Source organism: Mesocricetus auratus, unplaced genomic scaffold (genome assembly GCF_017639785.1).
Source record: "Mesocricetus auratus isolate SY011 unplaced genomic scaffold, BCM_Maur_2.0 Super-Scaffold_100006, whole genome shotgun sequence".
NCBI lineage: Eukaryota > Metazoa > Chordata > Mammalia > Rodentia > Cricetidae > Mesocricetus > Mesocricetus auratus.
In genome coordinates, this window is record NW_024429190.1 from 7,063,342 (window position 1) to 7,078,074 (window position 14,733).

At 45.5% G+C, this 14,733-nt stretch overlaps 1 pseudogene; it reads left to right on the plus strand.

Moving 5' to 3' along the window:
- The first annotated feature begins 7,449 nt into the window (after positions 1–7,449).
- LOC101823417 lies at positions 7,450–11,365 on the plus strand (annotated as a pseudogene).
- The last annotated feature ends 3,368 nt before the right edge of the window (positions 11,366–14,733 follow it).

Sequence of the window (14,733 nt, forward strand, 5' to 3'; positions counted from 1 at the left end):
GAAACTTTCTCTGGCTCTTAAACAGAACATCTGATAAGCGTTTGGATGCAACTCCTGAAACAGCCGCAGCAACTTACCAAGACAAAGATGAGGCCAAGAGAGGCGAAGTGGCAAGAGCAGCACAGAAGTGAACGGAACCCGTATCCAGTTAAAGGCTGGGACGCAATGGAAGTGGGAGCATTCACAGCAGCATTGGGCCGCTGGGACGAGAGCCCAGCTCACGATCTAACAGCCACTCTCCCGGTACCCAGTCATTCCTATGAGAACACAGTCAGCGGTCGGGCACCCATGGGTCCCTCTCCGTGATACTTTTGCTTCCTGAAAACGCCACCTCCAAACCCCTTCACGCTTGGACCAGAGCCTAAGCATGAACTTGGCAAGAGAAAATTGTATTTGGAAGACAGCATCCATCAACACGGAGGGGCGGCAATACTGAGTGAGGGTGGGAAGCTCTTCATGAGCCAAGAGCTAGCTGGACTGTGCTGTGGCTGACTGCCTGATAAGCTATGTAAGGGAGGAAGGGTTCACTTCAGCGTACAGTCTGAGATGGCTCAGTCCATTATGGCGAGGAGGAAGGCCTGGCTGGCATCAGAGTGTGAGGCTTGAGGTGGCTGCTCACCCTGCATCTATCCATCAGGGATGGGGAGATGAGATTGATGTTAACTCTCACACTTTCTCTTTTTTCTTTTCCCTTTAGTCCAGGACCGCCAAACACAGAGTGATGCTGCCAGCTTTAGGGTACATCTTGCCTACTCAGTCAAGCCTCCTAGGGGATTTTTTTCCCAGACATACCCAGAGGGTTCTGCAATCCACACAGACTTTCTACTTCTATCAAAAAAAAAAAAAAAAAAAAAAAAAAAAAACAGGACCTGAGGCTTTGACTTCTTAATAAGTTCTTGAGTAATGTTCATGCTTCTATTTCAGGAAGCTCCAGTTTGAGTTAACGAGGCCAGCCTTTCCTGATACCCAAATGAATTTGTGACCCTGCAGCGATGGCGAGAAAGACATGTAAATCAAGGTAACTCAACTCCAAAGGCAAAAATCAGTATCGAGTCATGTCCTTGTGGGAAATGCCTTCCTCCAGGGACAGTATCCTCCCATCACAAGACAAAGGATTCCTAAAGGATGAAAATTGTCACCGAGCAAATCATCCAGACTGTGATTAGTTGGGTATTAGGAACAATAGAAGTCCTCTGGAGTGACAGGAAATAGAAGTGGGTGACAGAGTTAGGGGGACATGGGTAGACCCAGAAAGCAAATGCTGCTGTATTACATGACTGCTTCCTGGTCCCAGAAGACCCTGTAAAGACTAAAGGTGTCGGAACATGGAGTCAAATGTTTAACGGGGTCAACAGAAGGAGAGAGCCAGGGGCAATAAAATGCCAACCCTGAGTTCATTCCCTGGACTTGAGCCTTGGGACCCCTCCCAAAGGGACAAAACTGTTACTTCTGTGTTTCCTGTGGCCCATTTTATGTCTTTCATAAACGTTCAATGCTTTGTCTATCCCAGGGAGCTAGCTGGGCCGGTGGTCCCCTAGATGAGCACTGCTTCATCCTCCGCCAAACACAGACCCTGTGGTGGGGTCACTGCGTAGGAAGACTGTCAGTCAGGAGACTCGAGCATGTGCGGTGTGGGGCACTCTGGAAGTGAGTTGTGCAACTCCAGGAGACCAGAGGCCATCAGTGGATCTCAGCCTGGACACCTACCCTCAAGCTGCTTTCGGCAAACTGCTTTTCCTCTGTCTTCCTCTTTGGTTCCCACAGCGACCACAAAAGGCAGATAGAGCAGGAAGGTTTTTCTTGCTGCGTCAAACCAGAGGTCAACTAAGACAGTGAGAACTCACCATCAGAGGGCACACAGCAGACTCTAACTCCTGGTGCACCTCCCTCACTCCCAGCCTTTTGATAGACACCGAGTTCCTGTCAATCAGTGGTCCACAGCCTGGTCTGCTAAGGACTCTGAGTCACTGCCTTGATGATTTCTGCGGATAGTTAAGAAAGAGGCAGGACTCAATCGTTAAGTACAAATCACCTTGGAGAAAACACGGGAAGACTATGGCGTGGCGCCACATCATGCCCTCTCCATCAGGCAGCCAGCAGATTCCGTCTCCAGTTTGAGTTTCGAGGGAGGCTTTTCTGACCTGTGCTACAGAAAACATTTCCTGACATTTCCTGTTTGTTTTGTGGGGTGGGTTGTTCTCTGTGTGTGTGTGTGTGTGTGTGTGTTTTTGTTGTGTTACTTTTCAACTAGTATAATTTCTCTCTTTGTTTATTTACTTTTTTGTTTTTTTGTTTTGTTTTGTTTTTGTGTTTTCTTTTTTATTATTATTTTAATTTTAAATAGCTTGTTTTACATGTCAGTCCCAGTTCCCTCCCCTCCTCCCGCACCCTCCCACCATCCCCCCCAGCTTCCCACCCTATCACCATTTCCTTTCACATAGGGGATATCTAGAGTTTGTCATTTCACTCAGGGCAGGGTCCAGGCACTTCCCTAAGATTCCAGGCTGAGAGAGCATCCCTCTTTGTGTTATGGACACACGATGTCTGTTAGTATTCCAGGGATAAACACTGATCTACTGCCCAGGGCCCCATAGGTTGCCCAGGCCTCCTCATTGACTCTCACATTCAGGGGGTCTGGATCAGTCCCATGCTGGCCTCCCAGCTGTCGGTCTGGGGTCCAAGAGCTCTCCCCTGTTCAGATCAGCTGTCTCTGCTGGTTTTGCCAGCCCACTCTTTGCCAATTTGCTCATCGCTCCTCTCTCTCTGTCACTGAGTTCCATGGGTCCAGTTCAGTGTTTAACTATGGGTGTTTGCCTCTGCTTCCATCAGTCACTGGATGAAGGCTCCAGGATGGTTATAGACATCAAGTTCATTATCAGGAATGGATATTCGAGGTGGTCTCTCCACTATTGCTTAGCTTGCCAATTGGTGCCATCCCTTTAGATCACTAGAGGTCACTCTGGTGCCTGGTCTGTCTTCTAACCTATGACTCCCTCTTCCCCCTATTCTACCCCCCACTCAACCTTCCTGTTCCCCTTTTGTTTTTACATACCAACTAAAGTTTCCCTCCTCTCCTCCCAGTTCACTGCCCCTCATCCACTTCCTCTCTGTCTCTCTTCAGATACTGGCAGGCCTCCCATGGATATCAGCCAGCCAGTGAGAGCAGGCACCTCTTCTTGTGTTAAAGATGGATGAGGCAATCTGGTGGGAGGAATGGGTCCCGAAAGCAGGCAGCACAGTCTGGAGAGTCCTCGCTCTCACTCTTAGGAGTCTTACTCGAGGTTGTATCTTAAGGAAAGTGAAACCTCTTTAAGGAAGTCCGTTAGGGCGATGCATCCATCAAACCACACACAATTTGTTTAGTGACCCTCTCTTCCTCAACCTGAAGGAAACCAGATTACACTGTTAAATGTGTTGTCTGGGGGCAGTTGTTTTTGTTTGTGTAATGTCCGTGTTCATGTGTTCATGCTGACCTAGAATTCACCATATAGGCCAGGGTGGCCTTTGAACTCATGGCCATCCTGCCTCAGACTGCCAAGTGTATATATATATATATGTTTTTAAGCATAAACATATGCTTATGTTTTTAAATTAGATATTTTCTTCTCTAATGATCACATTTCTAACTTAATTTTTACAAGTGCATTTTCATCGGTTTCATAATCACAGTCTACCCCGAATGTACTAAGGACTTCGATGCTGTTGACCCTCACACATCCCCATTCTCCCTCCCACTAGGCTCTTTTCCTCCCTCATTCTCCCACCTGCATTTAAGCCTGGCGTATAAATGTGTTTCTGCGTATGCATACAGCCTAGGGCTCACAAATGAAAGGAACATCTGACACCTGTCTTTCTTAACATGATCCACTCTCCTGCAAGTTACACAACTTTGCTTTCCTTTATGAACAAATAAATCTCCATTGTGTATATACAGCCCTTGTCTCCGTTCATCGGCTGTTGGCAGACTCCTAGGATGATGCATTGACTAGATTGGTTGATTGCATTATAAACATGGATGGACTATCTGTTCATTTCATTTTCCCATTTATTTGTTGGGTTTTTGGCTTTTTAGTTTTCTGAGTTCTAAATATATTCTAGTTATTAATCCTCTGGCCAGTGTATAGCTAGCAAAGATTTCTCTCCCATTCTGTAGGCTGCCTCTTTATATTACATGTTTTAAATTGCTTCCATTAAGTGGATGTAACATGGATTCTTTATATTAGAAACCCATTCTAGTGTTACAAAACATTTGTTAGACTAAAACTACTCCAGTTCTTCCAGTTTTGAAAGTCTTAGAGATATGTCACAGTTTACTCATCTGCAAATTTCTAAAAAGTTACAGACTCAAATATTACAAAACACATTATAGTTTGATACCACATGGGGGGAACACTCTGAGAACTTGTGAAAGTAACATCTACCAGTTTGGGGGGCTGTGTAGTACTCAATAAATGTCAAATATATTATCCCTCCTAATTCTAAAGGCTGTAGTGTGAGGTAGGCTACATGTTTATGATGTAGAGTTAAACTCTGGGGCTTCATGGGATATAAGGCAAAGCTACATAGAGATGCCAAAAGCTACATTGCTCACCTCCGTTAAGAGTTAGGTGGAAGCCTGGTTGTCAGGAATACACAGGTTTTCATTCAGGAATACATAATTTTTTAAAAACCTAAATGACCACTGACTCTGCCTGGGATACTTAGATTTAACAACATCATAAATTACATAGTTTTATTACATAAGAAAACATGTGTGTGTGTGTGTGTGGTGTATATATGAGTGTGTGAATGTGTGTGAGTGTGTGAGAGAGTGAGTGTGTGTCTGTGTGTGAGCAAGTGTGTCTGAGTGTATGAGTGTGTGAACGTGTGTGTGTGTGTGTGTGTGTGTGTGTGTGTGTGTGTGTGTGGTGTTTATCCCCAGTTCTTTATCAAAGAACTTACCATTTCCTGAATGTATAGGAGTCTTTTGTTGGTCACAGCAGGGCCCTTTCTAACACAGATGAATTCATGCTAATTAGCCAGTGTGGATGGAGTCCCTGGATGCCTTGAGGATAAAGTCATCACTGGATAGGATGGAGCCCTTAGATGCCTTCAGGCTAGCATGCTCACTCTGACATCCAGAGGGGAGAGCACAGGTGGAACTCACATGGGGATCCCCATGTGTATAGGTGGAACTCTAAATAGAGCAGCCTGGATGGTGAACCTTTGGATGTCCTGGGAGGATGGTGCATCCATCCTGGCTGCTCAGACAGACGATTCTGCACTCAGGACCTTCCAGGTTTTGTCCTATTCGCCTGTTTAGCTGGATATTTGTGTTTCCTTCATAAGACAAGATAATCCTCAGGGAAGAGATGGCTTGAATTCTGTGAGTTGTTCTGGCGAACCTGTACCTGAGTTCTAGAAAGTCTGAGGTATATAGTCAAGCAAGTAGAGCTATGATTGGCCTGCCAAGTCAATCTGAGCTGGCGTCTCCCATAGGGCCTTGTGCCAGGTCAAATACCTGCCAGTTAACTTGTAGGATTGTATCAGTTGCTTTTCTTGAAGCTGTGACAAAACACCTCCCAAAAGTAACGGGAAAGGAAAAGTATTCGTTTTGGCTCACGGCTGAAGGCCAGTGAGAGAGGGAAAGTCTCTCCACTGGGTATGTATCAGTGGGGAGGTTGCTCAGTTGATAATCACACACCGATGTGCATATAGGCAGCACTAATTGGATTCAGGGAACCATTAGTAACAATAAAAGGGAGACGAAATTTGGAGGGAGAAAATGGGATGAGAGGCACTAGGATAAATTGGAGGGAGGTAATGATGGGTAGATATGACCAATATACATTGTAAAATGTTTAAAACTTTCTAATAATTAAATTTTTAGTTGGTACAAAAATGACTTCTTGAGAAAAACAAAGAAATCTAGAGTTTGTGCAAACTGGAGGGAGAGATAGCATTATCCATAAAAGTAACGATGCCAAACACTTTGTAAACATTCCTATGTTTCTTTGTTGTTTTTGTTTTGGGGGATTTTGTTTTGATTTTTGGTTTTTTGAGACAGGGTTTATCTGTATAGCTTTGGTGCCTGTCCTGGAACTCACTCTGTAGACCAGGCTAGCCTCGAACTTACAGAGATCCGCCTGCCTCTGCCTCCCGAGTGCTGGGATTAAAGGCGTGCGCTCCCAATGCCTGGCTCCTATGTATTTTTTTTCTTAAGCCACCAACCTCGATGGCCTGATTCAATCCGCAGAGCCCACCTGGTGGAAGGAGAGAACCAACTCCTACAAGTTGTCTTTTGACTTCCAGCCACACATCAAAGCACATGTGTCACACACAGAGATATATATCATATATTGTAGGCATTTTGGTCGGATCGGGATGGGACAGGTATCCTGGCACTCGGGAGTCACAGAATACTAAGTGTTACACAACTCAGATGGAAAGGTATCCTGGAGCTTGGGAGCCAAGGACTACCACAGGCCTCAGTAAGCAGCTTACAGCCTTGTCTCAGGGAAAGGCTTCCCTGTGTATCAGCTCTGCTCCTGCAGGAGAGGGTCTTCCAGCTGGGTATGTTCGCCCATTGTAGCAGTTTTGCTCCGGCAGGAGGTTTCTAGGACGAAGTTGCTGCAGTTCAGCTCTGCTCCGGGAGAGTGGAGAGCTAGAGCTGAGAGTGGAGTGTAACAACTCTGCTCTGCCAGGGGAAGGTCGTGTGTCCCCCACCTCCTGCAAAAGTGTTACAGCCCTGCTCTCTCTGCTCTGCCCAGGGTCACCTCTGCTTCCCAGCTGCTGCAAAAGATCTTCACCCAAAGCTCATCCAATGGGTTTATTGGGAGGGAAGAACCCAGGAGAGTGGCTGCCCTCTGCCAGAATGGCATCCAGGTAACACAAACAGCCACAACCTGAACATTCACAGGGTTTATATAGGGCTTCCAGGGTGGGGATTGGTCAGACCCCAATGCTGAGCTCAGATTGGCTAGAGCTCTGCTGGAGGATTGGTTAGTTTTCTGCACAGGATTAGGGTCAGATTTGGCTCTGGTTTCTTTCTCTGGTCCTTTTTAGCCTTTTGGCTCCAATTTTAGGGCCAGGGTGCATTTCTTTCTCTGACTCTGATTCCAGGGACAAAGAGTGTTCTTTTGGCACTGGTTTCAGGGTCAGGGTACATTTCTTTAGTTCTGGTTGCAGGGCCAAAGTGTGTTTCTTTGTCTCTGCTCAGGGTGTGTTTCTTTGACTGGTCCCTTTTCCCTACATATATGAAGCTGTTCTTCAACACAAACATGACTTTATAAAGAGCTCAGGGGCCGTCTCAGTTCGTATTGGTTAAATATCAACAGGTATGTCAGTAGATACTTTCTTTTCCATCAGCTTTCGTTTTCGTTGGTAAGTTAAACTCTAGGTAAGGGCCGGAAGCATTTCTGCCCCACGGTGGGCTGGGTGCCGCGACACACTTCCGAGTTCTAACTGTGCATGTGCATCGGAAACACGTGGCACTTACAGGGGAAACTCTAGCGCAGGAAGATCGAGGAGCAGTGGACTGTCAAGCTAAGGCGGCAGAACCTGGAGCTGCAAGAAGCGTCAGATACGAGCGAATCACAGCCTCGAAATGGAGCTGTGCCCAAAGAGGAAGGAAAAGTTAAGAAAGCCGTAAAGCATTCCGCGAGTGTGGTCTCAGCAGAAGCACAAAGAGGAGGCATGACGGAAGAGACCATGGAAAACTCAGAAGTTCAAAACTTACCTCAAAAACCCACCACATTAACCAACAGCAGCAACGCCATCTCTTGATGCAGAGCCAAAGAAGAAAAAAAGCAGAGGAAAAGGGCAAATGATGCAGGGCCTGACACCAAAAAAGCAAAAACCAGAAGAAAGCGCCGGCGCTCACAAGGAACCAGAAAGTGGTGTGGAGAACCTGAACAGCAGCGAGGTGCCCCGCCTGCCCCTGAGACTGACTGGCGCTTTTGAGGACATGTCATTTGCTTCCTCGTCTAGCCTTGTCAATGAAAAACCCTCTGAAAGCGACAGAAGAAACGGGCTTCAAGCGCGTGACTGAGATCCAACATGCAAGTTTTAGGCAGCATCTGGAAGGCAGGAATCTTCTGGCAGCCGCGGAAAACAGGGAGTGGCAAAACCCTCACTTTCCTCATCCCCGTGGTCGAGCTCGTTGTCAAGTTGAAGTTCATGTCTAGGAATGGAACGGGAGTCCTGGTTCTCTCTCCCATCGGAGAACTGGCCCTGTAGGCCTTTGGCGTTCTTAAGGACCTGATGACACACCGTGTTCACACGTATGCGCTGACCATGGGTGGCAGTAACAGGTCTGCTGAACCACAGAAGCTCATCATTTGCATCAATGGCATCAACATCATCGTGGCCACCCCAGGCCGGCTCCTAGACCACATGCAGAATAAATACTCCAGGGTTCATGTACAAGAACCTCCAGTGTCTGGTTGTTGATGAGGCTGGCCGTATCCTGGATGTTGGGTTTGAAGAAGAATCAAAGCAAATTATTAAACTTTTGCCAGTCTCCAGGCAAACCATGCTCTTTTCTGCCACAGTCTCGAAAAGCTGAAGACCCGGCAGGAATTTCTGTGAAAAGAGCTGTTGTATGTGGGTGTTGATGATGAAGAAGAAGAAGAGGAGCAGGAGGAGGAGGAGGAAAAGGCGGAAGAAGACAGTGATGGTCTCTGAAGTACCACTATGAGCTACTGAACTACATTGACCTGCCTGTCTTGGCCATCCATGGAAAGGAAAAGCAAAATAAGCCAACAACCACGGTCTTCCAATTCTGCAACACAGATTCAGGAATACTGTTGTGCACAGATGTGGCAGCCAGAGGCCTGGACATCCATGAAGTGGACAAGATTGTTCAGTATGACCCTCCCAATGACCTCAAGGAATATATTCATCATGTGTGTAGGAACGGCCAGGGGCCTGAATGGAAGAGGACACGCCCTGCTCATCCTATGCCCTGAAGAGTTGGGTTTTCCTCACACTTGAAGCAATCTAAGGTTTCACGTTTCCTGGCCTAAAGTTTCTGATATTCAGTCTCAGCTGGAAAAGCTGATTAAAAAGAACTACTTTCTCCATAAGTCCGCACAGGAAGCGTACAAGTCCTACATATGAGCATATGACTCCCACTCACTCAAGCAGATCTTCATTGTGAACAACTTAAATTTGCCTCAGGTCGCTCTGTCTTTTGGCTTTAAGGTCCCTCCTTTTGTTGATCTGAACATGAGCAGCCATGATGGCAAGGAGGTGGTGGTGAATTCGGCTACCAGAAAACAAAGAAAGTGGAAAAATCCAACATCTTTTTTAAAAGATTTTTTTATTATTTAAATCAGAAACAAGGTTGCTTCACATGTCAATCCCAGCAATCCCAGCTCCCTCTCCATCCCCTCCTCCCATATCCCCCAACCAACACCTCCAGCCCCCACCCAATCCCCACTCTGTTCCCCAGGGAGGGTGAGGCCATCCATGGGGGATATACAGAGTCTGTCATTTCATTCATATCAGGGCCTAAGCCCTCCCCCAAGAGTCCAGTCTGAGAGAGCATCCCTCATTGTGGAATGGGCACCAAAAGTCCATTTGCATTCCAGGGATAAATACTACCCAAGGCCCCATATATTGCCTAGGCCTCCTCACTGACACCCACATTCAGGGTGTCTGGATCAGTGTTGCACCCTTCCCCCATGGGGTCTGTTGACTGCTTGTTACTAGAGGCTTTTACCAAAACATTTCTCATCCCCTCCTCCCAGTAAGGTCTGCATGCAAGTTCCTGTTTTTTGTCTAAAAGCTAATTCTTGTTTTTGGCCCACCCTTTGCTGGAGGGCCCTGGGAAGGTAGGCTTCTGACCTTGGTGTTTTTCTACCATACCTGCCTTTGGTATATAAAGCTCCACTCTTGAAATAATAAATGCCATTCTCCTTGTAAGAATGAGCCGCTATCTTTGTCTTTATTTTCATCCTTAGTCCTTAGCCTCGGATCGTTGTGAAGTATGGTAGCACTGTAGCTGCAAACACACCAGCAGCTCGCTACAGATCAGTCCCATGCTGGCCTCCCAGTCATCAGTCTGGGGTCCAAGAGCTCCCCTTGTTCAGGTCAGCTGTTTCTGTGGGTTAAACAATCCCAGTTTTGACCCCTTTGCTCATCAGTCCTCCCTCTCTGTCACTGGGTTCCAGGAGTTCAGTTCAGTGTTTAGCTGTGAGTGTCTGCCTCTGCTTCCATCAGTCATTGTTTGAAGGTTCTAGGATGGCACATAAGGAAGCAGTCGAACTCATTATCAGGGGTGGGCATTTAGTCTCTCCACTATTGGCTTAGTTTGCCAGCTGGTATCATCCTTGTAGATCTCTGGAAATCTCACTAGTGCCAGATATCTCCTCAAACCTGGAATGGCTCTCCTCTATTCTTCCCCCAACTGAACCTTCCTGCTCCCCCATGCCCTCCTCTCCTCTCCCCTTCTCTTCTCTCCTCTCTTCCCCCTCCCCTATCCTCCCCCATGCCCCCAATCTTCTCAGGAGATCTTGCCTCATTTCCCTTCTCTGGGGTACCATGCATATCTCTCTTAGGGTCGTTCCTGTTTCCCAGAGTCTGGCAGTGGGATTGTAGGCTTGCACTCCCCTGATCCATATCTAAAATCCATATATGAGTGAGTACATATCATGTTTGTCTTCTTGTGACCTCACTCAGGATGGTTTCTTCTAGTGTCATCCATTTGTCTGCAAATTTCAAGATCCCATTGTTTTTGGTTTTTTTTCCACTGAATAGTACTCCATTGTGTAAATGTACCACATTTTCTCTATCCACTCTTTAGTTGAGGGGCATCTAGGTTGCTTCCAGGTTCTGGCTATTACAAATAATGCTGCTACGAATACAGTGAAACAGACATCCTTATTGAATGAATGTGCATTTTTTTTGGGTATATGCCTAAGAGTGGAATTGCTGGGTCTTGTAGCAGGCTGATTCCCATTTCTTGAGGAATCTCCATACTGATTGCCAAAGTGTGCGTGCGAGTTGGCACTCCCAACAGCAGTGGAAGAGTGTTCCCCCTTTCTCCACATTCTCTCCAGCATAAACTGTCATTGGAGTTCTTGATTTTAGCCATTCTGACAGAAGTGAAATGGTATCTCAGAGTTGTTTTGATTTTCATTTCCCTGATGGCTAGGGATGTTGAGCACTTTCTTAAGTGTCTATCAGCCATTTTAGACTCCTCTATTGAGAATTCTCTATTTAATTCTGTAGCCCACTTTTTAATTGGATCCTTTGGTGTTTTGGAGACTTGCTTCTTGCGTTCTTTGTAAATTTCAGAGATCAGCTCTCTGTCAGATGTAAATCCAAGATCTTTAAACAAATCAGCAGGAAGACAGCAGACCACAGGCATTTCTCTCACTGAAGGGGATGGCTTTCCACCTGGACTGACTTGGCCCTAACTTTCCTTCCTCTTTAGAATCTTTTTGTAGTTACTATGATGATATTTTATTTTTAAAAATTCCCATAAAACAAGTCATATTATTGTTTTTAAAATAATTTCTCGGTAAGACCCAAGACTTCATGTACTACAAGGAAATCTTTCTGGTGACTAAGTGCCTTACAAGCCACACCTTTGTGCTTGGAAGGTGACAGTAGCACAAGGCAAGGTGTTGTCATTCTCACTTGAAGTGAAAAGAACACAATGCACACATAAGCACATCTTTGGAATGACAGTTGGAGAACCTCAAGTTCCAACACTGATGGGTCAGCTAAAAACCAAGATGGAAGCCAGGAAGTTTGATTGATTGTTCTATATCCATATGCATTGAAGTTTTTCCCCATTATAACTATTCTTTCCTTCCACTCTTCATAGGTCTTTTGATGGAATGAATCCCTGTCTTTGCTTTTGTTTTTTTAATGATTATCAAGAGAAAAATACAGAAGCTATTAACTTTTCTGATACACCAGGGAGACTCCCAGAAAGTTAGTAACTATGAAAAGAGGGGTCTTGACTTCCAGTTTAGTATCTCTCCAAGAAGGGACAGAACATTCTTAGAACAATGACAAAATTAGGATAAGAACTTGGGATTACTATGGTTTCTGCTTAAAGGATGGTTGTTAAAGATTGTTGGCAGAGCCTCTTCTAGAAGGCCCTCTGGAATGATCTTCAGACCTGTAAATGTCTAAAACTGCCTTTGATGTTGGCCCTTGATGTTGGCCCTTTTCTCCCTTCCAGGCAGGAAGAGGGGGAGATGTCCTTTTTCCCCATGAACTATCTTGATTCTAGGTCAGTGACAAGGGGCTCTCCTGGATCCACTAACTGCCTTTAACTAAATTGGCCTCCATATTGTGTTAACACATATGCCGGCCACCCATAGATGCATAACATTTTGATATTTTAATGAAAAGCTAGGTCTATATTTCACAAAAAAAAGAGCAAGCAAAGCACGAACAAAAGATCTCTCTCCTCTGTAGGATACTCAAGAAAGTACCTTCAAGTTGGAATGGCGAGAAAACCCTCAGGTACAATCAGGTATGCAGGGATGCTTTCCATGCACCATTGTCACAAAACCATCAAAGCACTGCTGAACACTTACAGATGGCATCTTGACTCCTCCTGGGAAAGACTGCTCTGTTCTCATCATGGGCCATGGTTCGTACATTTTCTTTTTCTTTCTCTCTTTTTTGTGCTACAGGTTGAGCCCAGAGCTTTATGCATGCTGAGTACAGGGTACACCACTGAGCCATATCATAAACTTAGCATAAACCTCCTCACACATCATAGCCATAATCTCTTCAATAAAACCTATAACCTCTAAGAGAATGTGAAAGAACAATCTATTAACCCAGAATGCCACTCACACTTCATAGCAGTATACACATACACAGAGCACAGACACGGAACATGGTTGCATTTGGGCTTCCCGTCCAATTGCTTGTGTATCGCATAGAGTTTATCTTGGGGGGCACACAGGAGTTTCTCCCCATTCCTTAATCATTCCCTTTTGTCTTGCACCACCTTCAGCCAGCTGCTAGAATCCTGGGTCCAAACTGCCCTGGATTGTAGAATGACCATCAATAGTTGGGGGTATTCTGCCTTCCCTTCTCTACAATGACCCCAGAGGTGCCCCTCCCAGGTGGAAACCCTCTTCTGGGTATCACTCCAGATCCTTTGATGGCCTCTCTGGGAAAGAATTTACTTCCTTCAGATTGTTCAAAGGGAAATAGACCTTCAAGCGAACATCTTTCCCCCTTGTTAATATGCCTGACTTTGTACTAATAAGGCTATGGCTACATTTTTTTTTAACCAAAGTCTCCCTAGTAAGACTGAGAAAGGAGTGGATAGCAGTAGTCCATTATTCTTTCCTGATTATTTAAGGTTCTTCCCTGAGCCAAAAGAAAAAATTTAAAACTACTTCCCTTAACTGAAATACCCCTCCAGACAGAGATGACCACAGCCTCTTACTTTGCAACGTATGTACTCTTAGAAGGTGACTTCCTCGTCTTACACACTGATCATGGGCTCTAGAGTCTGGGACTATCTTCGCTCTTCCTGGTTTTTTCATTAGACTAACCTGAGTCTAAAACATTTGGATTTTTGTTTGTTTTTTTGCTCTCATATAAATGACCTGAAGTCCTCTCATAAATGACCTGAAACCCTCACCAAGCTATTTGTCTATGACCATTAATTAGGCTGCCATTTCCAATTTCACAGATGAGGAGTTCTAACAAGATCTAACCTGTTTGTTAGCAGTTTCTCAAGCAACAGTGCTGGTCAGAGCTGCTTAGAAGTCAGTGGCCAGCAGAAACTCTGCGGTCTGGTCTGCTTTGCTTTTTCAGGGTCTAGTTCAAGTGTGGAGACACTGCCAAGTGGTCTGGAAGAAAGAGCTCAGGAAAGCAATATATTCACCATCGATGCTAATTATCTTACCATGTGTTTATTGTGTGTGAGTGTGGACGTAGCAGTCAGTGGGAGGCTTGCGGGAGGTGGTTCTTTCTTTTGACCATGTAAGTCTAAGGGATCAAACTCAGGTCATCAGAATTGGCAGGAAATACCTTAACCCAGTGAGCCATCCTACTGATCCTGAACATAAGCTATATTTTTTTAATTTTTAAAATATTTTTATTAATTGCTTGAGAATTTTGTATAATGCATTTGATCATATTCACACCCCTTCCTCTCCTCCCCTCTGGTTCCTCCCAGGTCTACCCCATCTGCTTATCCCCCAACTTCATGTCCTCTTTGGGGTTCTTAATAACCCATCAAGTCTGGGTAGTGCTTCCCACATACTCCTGAGTGTAAAGCCACCCACTGCAGCGTGGCTGACCTACCAGGAGCTACACACTTAAAGAAAACTGACTGTCTCCCCCAGAAGCCATCACCTGTCTATAACTCTTCAGTTAGGGGTGGGACTCATGGGTCCCTTCCCCAGCCCCCCATACGGGAATACTGACTGCCTTGATTCTGTGCAGACAATCACAGCTGATGTGAGTTCATGAGCAAGATGGTCCCAGCTTGACAAGAGGACACTGTGTCACTCCTGGCTCTCGGAGCTCTTGATGTAACAGACTTCCTGTCCCCTCTTCTGTGATCGTCCCTGGGCCTTGGAAGAGGGATGTGATATAGATGTCCTATTCAACAGTGACATTTACTCTCTGCTTTTTGGTCAGTTATGAGTTCTGTGTTATTCACCAGTGTACAAAGAAACTTCTCTTTTGGGGTCTGAGAGCTGCGATGATCTATGAGTATAGAAATGATGGATTTAGATGGTAGCTGACGCTGTGTCCATT